This window comes from Leopardus geoffroyi, chromosome C2 (genome assembly GCF_018350155.1).
Source record: "Leopardus geoffroyi isolate Oge1 chromosome C2, O.geoffroyi_Oge1_pat1.0, whole genome shotgun sequence".
In the NCBI taxonomy this organism is placed as follows: Eukaryota; Metazoa; Chordata; class Mammalia; order Carnivora; family Felidae; genus Leopardus; species Leopardus geoffroyi.
The window spans coordinates 35409505-35429114 of record NC_059333.1 but is presented as its reverse complement, the minus strand read 5'-3'; the positions used below and the strand labels follow the sequence as shown (position 1 = coordinate 35429114).

At 36.0% G+C, this 19610-nt stretch overlaps 1 long non-coding RNA gene and 1 pseudogene across 1 annotated transcript; one reads left to right on the top strand and one right to left on the bottom strand.

The window, feature by feature from the left end:
- The first annotated feature begins 4266 nt into the window (after nucleotides 1-4266).
- Nucleotides 4267-17312, top strand: LOC123576069. Its single transcript, XR_006701148.1, has 4 exons — nucleotides 4267-4799; nucleotides 14543-14553; nucleotides 15229-15236; nucleotides 17285-17312. It is a non-coding gene; the product is annotated as an uncharacterized LOC123576069 (long non-coding RNA).
- Nucleotides 5569-6390, bottom strand: LOC123576068 (annotated as a pseudogene).
- Nucleotides 17313-19610: the final 2298 nt, after the last annotated feature.

The following is a 19610-nucleotide window of genomic DNA, read 5'->3' as shown; positions in this document are numbered from 1 at the left end:
CTTTGAAAGAATTAACAAAATTGATAAACCACTAGCCAGTTTGATCAAAAAGAAAAAGGAAAGGACCCAAATAAACAAAAACAAGAATGAAAAAAGGAGATATCACAACCAAAACAGCAGAAATAAACACAATAATAAGAGAATATTATGAGCAATTATATGCTAATAAAATGGGCAACCTGGAAGAAATGGACAAATTCCCAGAAACATATACACTACACTAAAACTGAAACAGAAAGAAATAGAATATTTGAACAGACCCATAATCAGTAAGGAAATGGAATTAGTAATCAAAAATCATCCAAAAAACAAGAGTCCAGGGCCAGATGGCTTTCCAGAGGAATTCTACCAAACATTTAAGGAAGAGTTGACACCTATTCTCTTGAAGCTTTTCCAAAAAACAAAAATGGAAGGAAAACTTCCAAACTCTTTCTATGAAACCAGCATTACCTTGATTCATAAACCAGAGACCCCACTAAAAAGGAGAACTATAGACCAATTTCCCTGATGAACATGGATGCAAAAATCCTCAACAAGATATTAGCCACCTGGATCCAACAATACATTAAAACAATCATTCACCATGACCAAGCGGGATTTATACCTTGGATGCAGGGCTGGTTCAATATCTGCAAAACTATTAACATGATTCTACATCAATAAAAGAAAGGACAAGAATCATATGATCTTCTCAATAGATGCAGAGAAAGCATTTGATAAAATACAACATCCTTTGTTGAGAAAAACCCTAAAGCAAGTAGGGATAGAAGGGTCATACCTCGAGATCATAAAAGCCACATATGAATGACCCAATGCTAATATCATCCTCAATGGGGAAAAACTGAGAGCTTTCCCCCTAAGGTCAGGAAGAAGACAGGGATGTCCACTCTCACCACTCTTGCAGCATAGTATTAGAAGTCTTAGCCTCTTCAATCAGACAACACAAAGAAATAAAAGGCTTCCATATCGGCCAGGAGGAGGTCAAACTTTCACTCTTCACAGATGACATGATACTGTATATGGAACACCCAAAAGATTCCACCAAAAAACTGCTAGAACTGATTCATGAATTCAGCAAAGTTGCAGGATATAAAATCAATGCACAGAAATCAGTTGCATTCCTATACACCAACAATGAAGTGACAGAAAGAGAAATCAAGGAATAGATCCCACTTACAGTTGCACCAAAAACTGTAAAATACCTAGGAATAAATCTAACCAAAGAGGTAAAAATCTATACACTGAAAACTATAGAAAGCTTATGAAATAAATTGAAGAAGATGCAAAAAAATGGAAAAAGAGTCCATGCTCCTAGATAGGAAGAAGGAATATTGTTAAAATGTCAATACTACCCAAAGCAATCTGCATATTCAGTGTAATCTTTATCAAAATAACACCAGCATTCTTCACAGAGCTAGAACAAATAATCCTAAAATTTGTATGGAACCAGAAAAGACCCCAAATAGCCAAAGCAATCTTGAAAAAGAAAACCAAAGCAGGAGGCATCACAATCCTGGACTTCCAGCTATACTACAAAGCTGTAATAATCAAGACACTATGGTAGTGGTACAGAAACAGACACTCAGATCAATGGAACAGAATAGAGAACCCAGAAATGGACCCACAAACGTATGGCCAACTAATCTATGACAAGGCAGTAGAGTATCCAATGGAATAAAGACAGTCTCTTCAGCAAGTGGTGCTGGGAAAAGTGGACAGTGACATGAAAAAAAATGAACCTGGACCACTTTTTACACTATACACAAAAATGAACTCAAAATGGATGAAAGACCTCAATGTAAGACAGGAAGCCATCAAAATCCTCAAGGAGAAAGCAGGCAAAAACCTCTTTGAACTTGGCCACAGCAACTTCTTACTCAACATGTCTCTGGAGGCAAGGAAAACAAAAGCAAAAATGAACGACTGGGACCTCATCAAAATAAAAACCTTCTGCACAGCAAAGGAAACAATCTGAAAAATAAAAGGCAACCTGACAGAATAGGAGAAGATATTTGCAAATGACATATCAGATAAAGGGTTAGTATGCAAAATCTATAAAGAACTTATCAAACTCAACACCCCAAAAATAAATAATCCAGTGAAGAATTGGGCAAAAGACATGAATAGACACTTCTCCAAATGACCAGCCGACACATGAAAAAATGCTCAACATCACTCATTATCAGGGAAATACAAATCAAAACCACAATGAGATACCACCTTACACCTGTCAGAATGGCTAACATTAACAACTCAGGCAACAACAGATGTTGCCGAGGATGCGGAGAAAGAGGATCTCTTTTGCATTGTTGGTGGAAATGCAAGCTGGTGCAGCCACTCTGGAAAAAAGTATGGAGTTTCCTCAAAAAGCTAAAAATAGAACTACAACCGAGCAATTGCACTACTAAGCATTTATCCAAGGGATACAGGTGTGCTGTTTCAAAGGGACACATGCACCCCAATGTTTATAGCAGCACTATTAACAATAACCAAAGTATGGAAAGGGCCCAAATGTCCATCGATGGATGAATTGATAAAGAAGATGTGATATGTATGTGTGTGTGTGTGTATGTATGTGTATATATATACATATACACACACACATATATATATATATATATATATATATATATATATATATATATAATGGAGTATTACTCAGCAATCAAAAAGAATGAAATCTTGCCATTTGCAACTACATGGACTGGAAGGTATTATGCTAAGTGAAATTAGTCAGTCAGAAAAAGACAAAAATCATATGACTTCACTCAAGTGAGAACTTTAAGAAACAAAACAGATTAACATAAGGGAAGGGAAACACAAATAATAGAAAAACAGGGAGGGGGACAAAACAGAAGAGACTCATAAATATGGAGAACAAACTGAAGGTTACTGGAGGGGTTGTAGGAGGGGGGAATGGCCTAAATGTGTAAAGGGCACTAAGGAATCTACTCCTGAAATTATTGTTGCACTATATGCTAACTAATTTGGATATAAATTTAATTTTTTTCTGAATTTAAAAAATTTAAAAAAAACAATAATTTAAAAGTCGAACATGTGGTTATTTCAAACCGACTGGAAATAGAACTGCCAATTTCTGTCTTTCACTAATCATATTCTCCTTTGTCACCTCCAGATAACCATTGTAGTGGATTATTTTCTTATTTTCTTTATAGTTTTACCACAAAAATATAATACCCACAATCAATACATTTTCAGTGTTACATTTTAAATACATGATAATCCCTGGTGGAATTTATATTTAAGTAATTTTAATTCTATACAACAGTTTTGAAAGAACTGACATTCTTTTGTTACTGAATTCTCTATGAACACAGCTGAGGTTTCCTTCAATGTTTTTCTATAAATTTTTCTATAATTAAATATTAAAAAAATGTCATACTTTCCCATTTTCTCTTGCAACACATAGGATAAAATATTTTCAAGGAATATATGCATTTTTAAAATTTATTTTATTTTTATTTTTTGAGAGAGAGGGAGCGAGAGACATGAAACATGAGTAGGGGAATGGCAGAGAGAGGAGAGGGAGAGAGAATCCTGAGCAAGTTCTGTGCTGTCAGCACAGAGTCAGATGTGGGGCTCGATCCCTGGAACCACAAAATCATGACCTGAACCGAAATCAAGAGTCCAACACTTAACTGACTGAGCTACCCAGGTGCCCCAGGAATATATGCATTTTTATCTCTAGTTTAAATTTTATTCACATAAGATTCCTTATGATATCTTATTATTGCTTTAATATTATTGTAATAATTAATGATGACCCTTTGCATTCTTTATATTATATATATATTTTTTTAATAATCAGCCTCACAAGATATTTATCTTTTATTTGGTCTTTCAAATACAGACCATTTCATTCTGCTAATACTCTATTTCATTAGTTTCTTTTTTTTAACCCACATTTTTTTTATTATATATTAAAATCAGGCAATGGTCTGACAATAAAAAGGCTGCTTATGGAATACTGTTATGTTAAACCTTACTTACAGGATGTTAAAACCTTAGAACTAAGGTTTCCCCTAGAAAAAGATTAATGGAAATATCGATTGCTTTTCAGACTTGATAGCTGCTGCTTCAAAAGGTGGTTTTACACAGACACTAAAGTATACAAAACAAAACAAAACACTTTAGAACAGAATGAATCGCTTTTATTTCAGTATGCATCCACATCTCCGCATATAGTGGTCCTGAACAGAAAAGTGGAAAAACACAGCAATTTGCCACAAAGTCAAGCCTGCCAATTTCAGAGATCTGCTGTGCACACCCATTTCTTTTTCAATCCCTCCTAAGGACCATGAGAAGCAGCAGCACCAAAACCAAAGTATGAACCGAATTCAAGGTTCTTTTTGTTCCAGTTGCCACATTCCAAACTAGATGTCCACATGACAACCCTGTTTAAAACTTCTTCAATTTTTAAAAGCAAAAGCAATTACAGGAAAACAATTCATTCAGAGGGATTGTGTGTGCTTACAAGTATCTTCTGTGGCCTTTCTCCAAGTTTAACCACCAACAACTTTGAGAGCTGGCAGGTCTGAGTACCCCTGTTCTTTTCACTTTATCAAAACCTGAGCTAAAAAACCGCATCAGCTGATGATGACAGCAGAGGGTGGCAGGTCTGAGGACCCAATATTCCTTCCCAGGCTGGTGGAGGTTCCAAAACTAAATAGGGAACTAAATGTGGTTCCAAAACTAAACGAGGGAAGTCAGAGACTCTTTCCAACCTTACCTGATGGTTTCTGGCCAAAGCAAGGAAGTATTGTGGAAAATGTTGGGTGGTGATGGTACAAAAAGGGAGTTGAGGAGGAAGAAGGAAAAAGCTGAACCCCTCAATTAAGGTGGGGGAGAAGATATGGAGAGAGCCCTGAATTCCTCACCAAAGGCCAATTTCAGAGGGGAACAGAAGGGGTTACAATCTATTCTTTGGCCAAAGGTGGTGGTGGAAAGTGAAGAAGGGACAATGGTTTGGGGTAGTGGTGGTGGGGCATCATTTAAGACTTATAAAAAGCAGGGATGCAGCTAGAGAACCCCCACATACCCACTAGGAGTCCCACAGGCTGTGACCTGAAACCTTTACAACTACTCTAGCAAGCCACCCCAAGCTGGAAGGCTGTTGCAGGGAGGGAGGGAAGGAGGGAGACAGGGAGGCAGGAGGAGGATAAGGGGAGAAGGCAGAGACCCCAGGCCATTCATGTAATCAGCAACAAGGTGATTGTGTGATGTGTCTTTTCACAGTTGAGTTAGATGTGCCCCACCAGTTATGATGGGAATCAGTTTAAAAATACTTTCTTGATCCCAGAAGTTCAACTATATGGATAGTGGTTACACTTGACAGGATGATTTGTTATAGCACAACTTATAAATTCTAAATGGACAAAAAATTAGTATCATTTACAGTATCTTAAGATAACTTGCCTTTGAACGGGAGCTTCCTTTCCAGTACTTTGAGGTCTACAAGATGTATCTAGAAAACTTACTACTGTGGAAAATGAAGACTGCTTAAACCAAATGGGGTGGGGAGGGAGGGCCTGTGGTTTTTCTTTTTGATCAATTGTTGTAACACTGTCCTTTGGGCAGCTGAGGGAGTTTCATGTTTTCTTTAGATGTCATTAGGCACCGGAGCTCTTGCAGGACAACTTTGATGCTATATGAATTCTGCCATTTTGCTATCACTGATATGACTCTTGGGTCCACCACTCCATTAGAACTATGACTTCCATTCATATTAATTTTTGTTACAAATCTTACAAAGGGGGAGTGCTTCTGGGTATTTAGGTCCACATTCTATTTTAAGGCTGTATAGTCGGTTTTCATAAATTGTTCTTGGAGGCCCAATTATCATCCCTATCCATCTTGTAAGTGTCATGTCTTCGTCATCTTCTAGACCCCAACTAACTGTGCCATCTCCTACTCCTTTCTGGTCTTCTTCAAGTTCTTCCAACAGTCTAAAATTTCGAGGGACTTTTACTCCCGAGCCCATGGTGGCAGCCATCTTGCATTGCTGTCACTCTCTGTTTCATTAATGTCTTCCTTTATGGTTATGTTTTCTTTCTCTTTACTTTACACTTATTTTATTATTCTTTTTCTACTTTTGTGAGATAAGTATTTATTGATTTTCGATCTCTCTTGTTTCTAATATGCATATTGAAGAATGTAAATTTTCCTATACTTCATGAATTCACAATTGTGATATGTAATACTTTCAGTATCATTAGTTCAAAATGTTCCTGGTGTTGTTATTAACATTTTTTTTCCTTGTTCTGTAAGTTATTTTGAATATATGGATATTTTCCAGTATGGTTTTATTATTTTTTCTCACATAATTGAATTTTGGCAGGAGAACATAATGCTTATAGTCAACTTTTTAAGTTTTGGTACACTCTACCACAGTGCGTGCCATATTTTGTATATGTCACCAGGTGCATATTCATTTAGAATTACTGTATCTTCCTGGTGAATAGAAAATTTTATTATTCTGAAGCATCTTCTTATCTTGAATCAACATTATTTTCTAAAGTTTCCTTTTATTTCTTCCTGAAATACAGCTAAGTTCTCTTTATTTAGAGTTGCTTTTCTATAACTTTTTCAGTTTTTTTTAAATTGTATTTCATTTTTTTAAATTCATACTATTTTCTTAAGTTTTACAATCTTTATCTTTTAGGAAGAGTATTTAGTCAATATTATTGCTGATCTTTTGAACTTAAAACTTGTATACTGCACATGCTTTCTGTTTGCTCTGCCTGTTTTGTTTCTTTTCTCTCCTGTCTTTTCTTCTCTTGAAATGGCTGATTATAATGTGACATTTTCTATTATCAACTCAGAAGTTATTTACTATCTTACTATTTTTTAGTTTATACTAAATATTACTGTATGTATCCCTAAGTAATCAAATCTAGCTTCAATTGGCACCTTTTTCCTCTTAACAAAGTATATAATAAATTCACATTTTTAACTATTTTTATTCCTTACTGATATATATGCTATGTTTTTATGTGATTTAATATATGTTAAGAGTATTAGACATTGTTTTTATTTAGTAAGTTATTACTTTATGTTTACCCACAGAGTTATTACTACAATTAGTCTTCATTTATTTCAACATTTTCAACCTTCCATCTTCAATTATTTTCTTTCTGTTAGAAGAATATTCTTAACTTTCCTCTAGTTTCTCCTATAGTATATACCTGTCAGTGATAAGTGGCTTTTTTTCCTTAAAATGTCTTTAATTTCTTTTATTCTTGAAAAATATTTTTATTTGGCCTAGACTTCTAGGTTATTTCTTACCTAATTTCATAAATATAAAGATACCCATTGTCTTCTTGATTTCAATGTTTCTGCTCAGAAATTAGTTCTCAGTTAAAAATTTCTAATGTTTTGAATCTACTGTATCTTTATTTCCTCTGGGTGCATTTAAGTTTACTTGTTTGTCTTCGGATTTTAATAGTTTAACTTGGATGTGATAGTGTTTGGATCTATATTTATTGGGGGGCACTAGAGATATGCAAATATAAATATTCATACATTTCACCAGTGCTGGAAAATTCTCAACCTTCATCTCTTCAAATATTTTTGCCCCATTTTCTACTTTTATTTGCTACTCCGATTATAGTCAATTCCCATTATTTGTGGATTCTGCATTAGTGAATTTGCCTACTCACTAAAGTTTATTTGTAATAGGTTATGGACCAAATGCTTGTGTTCCCCTCAAATCCATAGTTTGAAACCTAATCCCCAATGAGATGACATTTGGAGGTGGGGCCTTTGGGAGGTGAATGGAATTAGTGTCCTTATAAGAGAGACCCCAGGGGCGCCTGGGTGGCGCAGTCGGTTAAGCGTCCGACTTCAGCCAGGTCATGATCTCGCGGTCCGTGAGTTCGAGCCCCGCGTCGGGCTCTGGGCTGATGGCCCAGAGCCTGGAGCCTGTTTCCGATTCTGTGTCTCCCTCTCTCTCTGCCCCTCCCCCGTTCATGCTCTGTCTCTCTCTGTCCCAAAAATAAATAAACGTTGGGAAAAAAAAAAAAAAGAGACCCCAGAGTGCAACATCACCCTTACCATCATGTGAGGAAACAGTAAGAAGACAGTCCTCTTTGAGTGTTTCTTAGCTGACACAGAATTGACTGGCACTTTGATCTTGCATTGTTTGGCCTCCAAAATTGTGAGAAAGAAGTTTCTGTTATGGATAAAGCCACTGAGTCTATGGTGTTCTGTGATAGCAGACAGAATAGAAATCAATACTTGTGGTGCTTTCATGGCTACCTGCTGACATGCACCAAGGAGTAAAATATTTGAGCCTCTGATGTGCATGTTCCCAGATAAGTTAAATAAGATGACCCTCTTGCCTTCTTGTTTCAGCTCTTATATTGTAAGTTTCGTTTTCATGGTCTATTTACGTGCCATATTTTACATATGTTGGTGCTTTTCATTGGTGACTTCACTGTTTAAAAGCATAGTGCTGAAGGGTTGCTTAGTGTTCCTAAGCCTAGGAAGGCTGCAGTGTGCCTTACAGAGTAAATATGTGTTAAATTAGCTTCATGAAAGCAGGAGTTATAATGTCAGATATCCATTTTTCTTTCTTATCTCTCTCTTTGTTTGCCTCTGGGTATTTTCTTCTGATTTATATTTCTGTTTTAATCTGCTGTTGAATTTCTTTAAAACATTTTTTTAATGTTTATTTTTTTATTTTGAGAGAGACAGAGAGTGAGCAGAGGAGGAATAGACAGAGAAGAGAGAGTAAGAATCCCAAGCAGGCTCCATGCTGCTAGCACAGAACCCAATGCAGAGCTCGAACTCACAAACTGTGAGATCATGACCTGACTGAAATAGAGTCAGACGCTTAATTGATTGAGCCACCCAGGCACCCCAATCTACTGTTGAATTTCTAATACAGTTATCTTACTTTTTGGTCATGGAACATCTATATTACTCTGTTTCCTTTTCTATATCTCCAATTTCCTTGACTCCTGAATCTTGCCTTTTTTGAATTAAATATATTAAACTTAATTTGCTTCAAAATCTGTATTTGATAATTCCAAACAACAGCAGCTTCTGTAGGTCTGTTTCTATTGGTTACTGCTTCACCTGGGTCTCATTCATTTGTGTTATCTCACAGAGTACCTGGTTATTCTATATTATTGTTATTATTGTTTACGGGACACTGCATTTGAAAAATTACAAAAATAATGCAAGACCTAGGATGATGTTATATTATTTCAGAGAGAATTTTTTATTTGCTTTTCATAGGCTCCTGGAAATGTAGCAATATCCTATTATCTGAATTCAATTTCAAGGGTTGAAATTATTCAAACTTGGACTGTAGTCCCTGTGGAGGCTGGACTACTTAAGGTGCACTGCTATATCTGTTGCAAACCTCTTTAGAGTCCCTGGCAGGTAGCAGTACTCAGCATGTACCCTCCTCACCTAGGAGGCTGACAAAAGTATTATCCGGACTCTTAAGCTCTCAACTACCAACTACAACATCAGCAATCATCCCTAGGTGAAAAGTGGCTCCAAACATTAAACTTATCCCTCTGAATTTCCATTTTATTTCAAATACTGGCTTTAAAGAAGACTATTTTTTAGACATGTATGTATTTATCAGAGTGAAAAAGTTAGTACAATTTACCTAGAAATTCCTGAAAGCCTCTTTGAATTTTTAATTTAAATTATTTATTACTTCTATGGGGTGCCTGGGTGGCTCAGTCAGTTAAGTGACCAACTTCAGCTCAGGTCATGATCTCACGGTTTGTGGGTTCAAGCCCCGTGTTGGGCTTGTGCTGAACACTTGCTTGGAGCCTGGGGCCTGCTTAGATTTTGTGTCTCCTTCTTTCTCTGCCCCTCCCCTGTTTGTGCTCTGTCTCACTTTGTCTCTCAAAAATAAATAAAATAAAATAATTTATTATTTCTAGATGCTCTAGTTATTTATCAAATTTTTAATTTAAACTAAATATTTTTATTACCTTGACCTTCACTGTTTGGATTTTTTTTTCAAACTAAAACATTTATCCTAATTTTTAATATTTGAAGGTTTTGTGAGTCTCATTCTATTGCTACTTCTTATGAGTCATGCTCATGTTGGCTTATTTACTTTTGGATTTAGTAATTTGTACTATAAACTCATGTTTCTTTGAAAATTATTCAGGGGAGTCCTACTATATATGTGTTTAAATTGTATTACAGGACACACATTTTGATTTTATCCAGGACTTTTCTTTTTTTAAGTAGACAGATAATGAAAAATGCTTATATTTAAATATTTGTCTACAGATTTAATAATTGTCTTAGGATAAAATCCTATACTTGGGATTACTGGGTCAAAATGGTGAATATTATATTTTAATATGTATTACCAAATTTATTCCATAAAGGTCACTGCAATTTATATTGCAGGAATATTTGAACTCCGTATTTTAAGATAACTATTGGTAAAATCACTTATCCTGAAAAGGGTAACTAAGATGATGACAGGACTGAAACCCAAGCTCCATGTAAAAACATAAAAGAATACACGTGTACACACACACACACTTTCACCTGTTAACTTTGTTGCGCGCGTGCGCGCACACACACACACACACACACACAGTTTCACCTGCTAACTTTGTCAAATAAGTCTATGAAATAAATATGCCAAGCACATGGTTGGTTCCCTTACTATGTACTGATTAATCCACTTGCTTTTTCATTCAACATTTTCTGAGCGACTACTATGTATCAAGCAATGAACTAAACACGGGGGCTTTAGCTACAAACTATTATGGAATCTGTTGGAGGAGACACTTAACAAGAAAACTCCAAAAAATAAAAATAAAATAAAGTGTATAAAAGAAAGAACCACTAATGAAGGAACTTCTGTTAGCTTCCTTGTCCAGAATAGTTACCAAGGGGCGCCTGGGTGGCACAGTCGGTTTAGCGTCCGACTTCAGCCAGGTCACGATCTCGCGGTCCGTGAGTTCGAGCCCCGTGTCGGGCTCTGGGCTGATGGCTCAGAGCCTGGAGCCTGTTTCCGATTCTGTGTCTCCCTCTCTCTCTGCCCCTCCCCCGTTCATGCTGTGTCTCTCTCTGTCCCAAAAATAAATAAAACGTTGAAAAAAAAAATAGTTACCAAAAGTCTCTGTATGAAGTTTCATTTAGGCGTGTGCTGGTGATATGCTATGTGTAGAAATCAACCCTGAGAAAGAGTAAAAACAAGGATCCTGAAGAAAGGTGCCTGTACAGTGGAAAACTCAATGGGAGAGTAACATGAGGTAACATTGCGAAAGAAAAGCACTAGCTAGGTCATGCAAAGCTCTGCAGATCAAGGAAGAAATCTGGATTTAATTCTCAGGGCATCAAAAACTCTTTGGAGGTTTTTGGAACAGATTTATCATACAAGGTGACATATTTTTAGAAGTTCACCCTATATTCTTTGAGAAGAAAGGCTTGTGGACCACCAAGAGTGGAAGCAAGAAGACAAAGTAGGGAATTACTGCAGTAGTCTAATTGAGAGATGGTGATGTGTTGGAATGTGGAGTTTGTAGTGATATGGAGAGAAATGGATGCGTTCAAGGTATACTTTGGAGGTACAGTTAATAGGGCTTATTGATAGGCCAACTAAGGAAGTGAGGAAAAAAGGTAGAATCCAGAGTGACTTTTAGTTTTCAGGTTTGAGTAACTGGATACATAATGTTTGAAATTAATATACAAAATAGAAAAAGAGGCACCCGGAATCTTCTATTTTACACTATTATGCTGTTTGTGCCGGTCTAACATGATGTACTCTAAAATTTCCCCCGGACAGGAACCTTTCTTTATCCATTCTTGCATCCCTATTGCCGAGCACAATGACTAGTATAGCTAATGTGCCCAAGAAGCATTTGCTGAATGAATGGATGAATGAATGATTAAGGGGGAAAAGACCGTCCTTTGTCTTTTCATACTGGACAACTAGAAATAATGGCTCATAATTATAGGCAGACAGATTTCAGTTCTATGTAAATATTGCCAGATAATTAGAACTCCACAAATGAAAGAGTCTCATTTCAGAATAGCATGTTCTCTGATAACTGGAAATATTTAAGCAGAGTTTTGTTGACAATAAGACAGGTGTCTAATTTTGAAATAGAATTGGAAATTAACTCAGGCAGAAAATATTAATTCTTCTAGCCCTTCTACTTAATCCCTCTTTAAGTTTCGAATACTTTTCATTGTCCATACCTCTGAACAATGACTTTTTATTTCCTGTTAATTGAGTTAGTGAACTTATGTTAAAAGAATGCCGTCAAATACTGGAGAGAAAATTAAAATAATTGCTTTCTCTTTTAGATACATAAAATCTAGGACTTATACCTCCCAATGTTCAGCCAGGGTACCAAGAGGTATGGCCTAAGTAATGACTGGTAGCATTGGACTTTACTAATTGTTAGAATTTTGAGTTTACGAGATTTTTTCGAAAACCTTTATTTTACATTGGACACAACACTCTGCTTAAGCCCCATGGCATAGAGAAGACAAAGGGCCTTTAAAAATATCTGATTCTTTTAGAAAAAAGTATTTCTTTCTCTTGTATTCTTGTACATAAAGTTAGAGAACACAGTTCTGAAAACAGACCGATGTTGGTAGTCATAATGATTCTGGTTACACATCAGTTCAAATATTTTTTGGCTGTGGGGTAGGTGACAATAGAATGAATATGGATCCCAGATTGCCACTGGCTTCTTCACCTGGGGTACTCTGTGTTTAGAGGTTTTATTATCTTTCCCAGTAAATTTATATTGAAGAAAGGGACCTACACCTAGAACCTGTCTCAACACCAGTGGACAATTTCACTTATAAGACTTTTTGTTTCTTGAGTGTTCTGCGGACATGTCTCACTATTGAATATACCTAGGTACTCAGGTTAGCACTTCTATATCAACAGTACATCAATGCTTTGATCTGGATACACTGAACCTAGAAAATAACATGCAGAAAATAAGTTAATAATGCTTGTTCTTTTGCTGTTAATAAATTGAATCAGGAACTTTTACAAACTCTGCATAAAGGAGGAAACTGAAGGAGTGCCTCGGTGACTCCGTTAGTTAAGTGTCCAACTTCAGCTCAGGTCATGATATCATGATTCGTGGGTTTGAGCCCCACATCCGATTCTGTGCTTACAGCTCAGAGCCTGGAGCCTGCTTCAGATTCTGTGTCTCCCTCTCTCCCTCTGCCCCTCTCCTGCTCATTCTCTTTTCTCTCTCTCAAAAATAAAAAAAAAAATAAAAAAAGAGAGAAAGATAGAAAAATTCAATAATTAAAAGTCTGGCATACTAAGCTGAAACTCCTGTACATCAAGAGTGTGAAACAAATACTTATTAAAGTTATCTTTTTGCAGCTGTGTTACTGTCATTTTGTGAATTTATATAGTTGATGTTTTTAGATCATCTATACTTTTAATTTTTTGTCATGATCTAAAAGTTTTCTCGATGTTCTTATATATAATGGTATTTTGTCTAGGTTTTAATATTTCAATCATACAAAATTAAAAGCATGCACAGACATATGGAAAATAATGAAAAGCTTCCCATTAACATCCTTTCATACTCAGTAAGTTACACACTGCAGCATATTTATGGATAAGCTCTTAATAATTACTTTTGGAATTATTAAAAAAAAGTTTCTTTCTTTCCTTTGTTATTAGCTACTTGTAATACCTTTAAATTCTCTTCTAATTTCATTTTATTTGTGTGTTCCTATCCCTGCCTCTACCTTTTCTGCTTTCTCTTTGCTGCATCTTATCACATATTCCCATAGAACTGACAACACCCTATAGGAATGTTTAATGAGTGCTTTAAAAAAAAATCCTGGCAATATACACCCTACTCCCCCACACAGTTCCTTTGGTAGAAGACTTCTGACATCAGTTATTATATTTTTTAATTTTTTATGCTTATTTATTTTTGAGAGACAGAGCATGGGCAGGGGAGGGGCAGAGAGAGAGAGAGAGGGAGACACAGAACCCGAAGCAGGCTCCAGGCTTGGGGCTGTCAGCACAGAGCCCGACACGGGGCTCAAACTCACAAGCCATGAGATCGTGACCTGAGCCGAAGTCAGCCGCTCAACCGACTGAGCCACCCAGGCACCCCTGACATCAGTTATTATAAAAAGAATAGTGAGGATTGGGCAGCTCTGAGAAAGACTCTATTGTAATTATTGATGTCACATAATACCTGAATCAAACACTGGCTTCTTGAGAATTAGAACAACAATAACCATAACATCACAGAACACAATATAGTTTACAAAAATAAAGGCATTGATTAATTTATATATACATATTATACCAGGTATTTTTTATATCAGATATACCTTCAGATGTTAGGAATATGGCAGAGTCCAAGCCCCAATTACACAGACCTTATCATCTAATGACATAAGATAGGAAAACAATATGATTTTACTACAGGATAAATGCTGGAAAGGAAATAAAGCAAGGTCTTGGTAAGGAAGGTCACAGGAATTTGATCACTGTGTTGGATAAAATGGTTAAGGATCTTACCATATGGAGGTGACACTGGAGTCTTAAATAGCTATTGCTTGACTCCATTGGGTCATTTCCTGCCATGGGTAGATCAAAAGTGTTTCATAATCCTGTAACTAACTAATAAGGTCATTTTGAAAAGATTAAAGTGAGAAAAAAAAGGAATATAGTCACAATAACTGCCAATCATTTTGGAGAAGGTAGGGATAGCTAGTCCACAAACTAATCCTGACCAGAGAGTGGACTTAAACCTTTTATATTGCACAAATACTTTCCAATACACTTTCATTTTCAGAGCCATTTTCTAGGGGAAGTGGTGGAAAGAGAATTTCATCAGGAGAAGCAGCTTGCTGATTTATGTTTGGTTCTTTAGTCATAGGCATATGGGTCAGACTCTAAGGTGCTCAGACAAAACATAGGAAAACATATATCCGAGAGCTTATGGATCTGACAAGAAAATGCAGTCATTTTGAACTTTCTCCAGTATTTGCCGAGTAGAAATGTTTTTACAAATGAAACTCATTTTGGCATCATTATGCCATAATTAGCCTAAATATGCCTATCTTTGGTTTAGTTGATAACATTTTATATTTTGTTTCTTTCTGTCTTTCTTCTTTTTCTTTCTTTTTTTCTTTCTTTTTTTCTTTACGTATGTATGTATTTATTTATTTATTACATTTATTTACTTAATTGAGAGAGCGACAGAAAGAGAGAGAGCACAGTGAAGTAAGGGCAGAGAAAGAGAGAGAGAATTCCAAGGAGGCTCTGCACTATTAGGGCAGAGCTCAATGTGGGGCTTAAATTCAGGAATGTTGAGATCATGACCTGAGCCAAGATCAAGAGTTGGAAGCTTAACCAACTGAGGCACCAAGCTTCCCTGCATTTTGCATTTTATTTTACTTTGCAACTAGCTTGCTAGTTTCTCAAATTCATATGAAATTCAATTGATTTTTGCATTTGTACCTTTGAACTTTGAAAAGCCAGTAAAGTTTAAGCAGACATTAATAACAAGAGAAGCCTGAAAGTTTTTAGAAAAGAGGAAGTATTTGTTAAGAGAATCTTTGTAATTTAAATTGGTTTATACTTTTAGAAATTTCCATTATTTTTTTATTTTTAATTTATTTTTTTTAATTTTTTTTTCAACATTTATTTATTTTTGGGACAGAGAGAGACAGAGCATGAACGGGGGAGGGGCAGAGAGAGAGGGAGACACAGAATCGGAAACAGGCTCCAGGCTCTGAGCCATCAGCCCAGAGCCTGACGCGGGGCTGGAACTCCCGGACCGCGAGATCGTGACCTGGCTGAGGTCGGATGCTTAACCGACTGCGCCACCCAGGCGCCCCTCCATTATTTTTTTAAAAAAAATAGTTAATATTACTATTTTATCCTTCAAGATGGTAAAGTTTTTGGCTTCTTAAATAAAATTTTCTCAAATATTTTATATGTAATGTCATCTATCCCACTGTCACCAAAAATAACAAAACAAACATCACAAATACATGTTTAAAACCTTGAAACCCAGCTCTGTTAAAAAATGATTTATTTATTGAACATGGTAAGAATCAAACCACAGGAATTGTAGGAACATTGATTTATTCTCACACTAGCAAGTTAGAAATAATGGCCATTATACTCAATCCAGGCTCAGACCTTCATTGTGCTAATCTATCCCAGTGTTCCTCATGAGACAACCCCCTGTCTCTGAAAAAGCTCACTCAACTAAAAGAGCTGGATTGGAAAAAGTGATATTAGCCATAAATTCTGTCTCCCCAATTATTGTGCCTGCTCATTCCTCAAATACAGCTCTACCCCTGATATTTGTAAGAAGCATATTGGGCTTGCATTAGTGGTATGAAATGTGAAAAAGGAAAACAAACCCATCAGGAATTCAGGATATCTATGATTTATTCTAGACTCTACCATTTAATAATTTACTGACCTTGTCCATTTCAATTTTTTGGAATAGCCTCTAACTCCTCAGATACAAAACAGGGGTCTGAACTGGGTCTCTTATAGACACAGGATTTTGAGTGTGTAATAGGCGGAACTGTGACCCATCCCCCCCCAAATTCATACTCTGAAGCTCTAAACCCCAGTTCATCAGAATGTGACTGTATTTGGAGACAAAAGTGACTAAATTAAGATAAGGTTATTAGGGTGGGTCCTAATCCAATCTGACTGGGGTTCTTATAAGAAGAGGGCATTTGGACATACAAAGAATATCCAAGGATGCACACACTCAGGAGAAAGACCATGAGAGGACACAGCAAGAAGGTGGCCATCTGCAGAACAAGGAAAGGGTCCTCAGAAGAAACTAATCCTGTCAACACTTTGATCTTGAACTTCAAGCCTACCAAACTGTGAGAATCAATTTCTCAATCAACCAATATTGTAGCCCCCCAGTCTACAATATTTGTTATGTCAGTCTTAGCAAATTAGTAGAAAGTAGGATCACAGAATAGTGTTCACAAAGCTATGCAAGCAAAAATAATCTCATAACCACTCTGCGGGAAAGCATTAACTGGCTGGACAATTCCTTCAGCATTACACATAGTGCTTTGAAATAGTACTGCATTGTATTTAATTCATAATATTATTAGTTTGAATTCTCCCCAGTGACTACCACAATGTCTTGCACAGCCTTCAGTAGTTGTATTTTTTAATTGATTGATCTTATCCTACCCCACCACTATTTCTCCTTACCTGTGAAATGAGTTCTCTAAAACAAAAGTCTTGTAATGGGGCACCTGGGTGGCTCAGTCGGTTAAGCGTCTGACTCCAGCTCAGGTCACGATCTCATGGTTCATGGGTTTGAGTCCCACGTGGGACAGCTCAGAGCCTTGAGCCTGTTTCAGATTCTTTGTCTCCCTCTCTCTCTTTGACCCTCCCCCACTTGTGCCCTCTCTCACTCTCAAAAATAAAAAAATAAAACCAAAAATAAATTTTTAAATGTTTTATGCACCACTTCATCAGCCACAAATATTGCCTCATGCCTATGACAAGTGTAGTCCAAGAATAAACAAATGTCCGTAAAGATACATGACAAAGACTTCAAGTTTGTCATTGGAAATGTCTGAAGCAGAGAGTCAAGCATAGAGCAAATGCGTATGTATGTGCCAGACCACTTATTAAAAACCTGCTTTTGGAATAGGACATTTGGGATATTTAACATCCTGACACCCATTAACTCCATTAAATCCTAATGTAACTCCTAACATTGCAGGAGTTATTGTCAGAGATATTCCAGTGCTACATAAAGCTTCTTTTATTTTCTTTACACAGGGTTCATGAGAGCTATTATATATGCAGGTCTTTATAGCTAACCATCTTCCCAGAACCCCTCATTGTACTTCCCAGTACAATCATTTAGATTTCAGAACAGATCTGGTCTAACCTGCAGTATCTCTAGTGAGTATTGTTTATCACTAGATGAAATTCATATTTTCATACTAATTTACAATGGGATGTATCCATCCTTTTCTTTTGTGGTTGGCTTTTCATTCACAGCTTATGAATTATGGCTTCAAGATGCAAATAAACTTTTTAGCTTAATTCCTTGGTATTCCAAAAGACTTTATAACAGTTCAAAAACACTTTAGCTGTTTCTTGATAGACTTTTACTTAAAAAGCTTTCAGAAATATTTAACGCTATTCAAAGGTAACAATTTGTCATTGATCAACAGATATAGAGCCAAACAACAAGAGATCAATGCTAGGCAAGTGACCCACAGAACAACTGTAGAAACTCAATTGATTAATGCAGCATTAGAGCAGAATGTTCTATATAGACCAGATTCAGTAAATTTGATTTTCTTATGTGCCTAATTATTAATTTTTATATTAACTATTAATTTATCAGGAGATAAGACATATATAAAATTATTATTAATGTCATTATGATCATTATTATGATATTATTAAATTGTTGTTTGATTTGAAAGAAAGCCTTTTACTCAGTTTTCTTTTTTTTTTTTTTTTGCATGGATTTTAAGCATCAACATCACCTGGAAACTAGAAACACAGAACTACCTCAGATTATCTGAATGAGAGTCTTCATTTTTAACAAGGCTTCCAAGTGCTTAATCTGCACTTTTGTGTTTCAGAAGCACTCAGTGAAAGGATTTCATCTTAGTATTTAACAAAAGGTCCTGTAATTTCCATTACAAATATCTCAAGATTTAAATATAGAAAATTACAGGAACAAGGGTAGCTGGGTGGGTTAGTCGGTTTCAGCATCTGACTCTTGATTTCGTCTCTGGTCATGATCTCACAGCTCACGGGTTGAGCCCCACGTCAGGCTATGCACTAACAGTCATGATCCTGCTTGAGATTATCTCTCTCCCTCTTTCTCCCCTTCTGATGCATGTGCATGTTCTCTTTCTCTCTCAAATAAACTTTAAAAAATATTATAAGAATACTTTAAAAAGATAATTTAAAAACCAATGATAAAAAAGGTGATGTTCATCATGGTTAAAATCATTCTAAGCATCTAATATTAAATACAATTTTGTAATCTAGTTTAAATGTATAATCCACATGCTATTACTGCAAGATATAAAACAGTTTCTTCAGTAAAATTAAGGAAAGCAGCAATTTTGTCTCTGTCTTTCTCTTTCTTGTACTACACAATCAAAGGAAATTTCTGATAAATAGAGTAAACCTATGTGATGATCTCATCCTCCCCTTTATACCATTTAACATCTATCCCTCTATGACATTAGAGCTTGTTCTCTTTAAAAAAATGTTTTAAAGTTAAAAATGTTATATTGCTTCTGTAGCTATATTTATCATAGTACTTTTTCTTTTCCCTTTTCAGAAATAACATATTATAAGTTAATATACTGAACATTTTTCAGCTTTGCAAGTATGAGGAAGAAGGTGAAAATGGGTTAGAGTTACTATTTATACTAAGAATGAATGAACATTTTTGGTCTTCCATATTCCTGGAAAGCCAAATGCCTAGTCATGAAAATGGTTGAAAATGGTTGCTGTTTACTTTGGGGTTCTTTTTCTCTTTTTGTAATGAAAATTTAAAAAATATCAGAATGTTTTTTCTTACAAACTCTCTCTCTCTCTCTCTCTCTCTCTCTCTCTA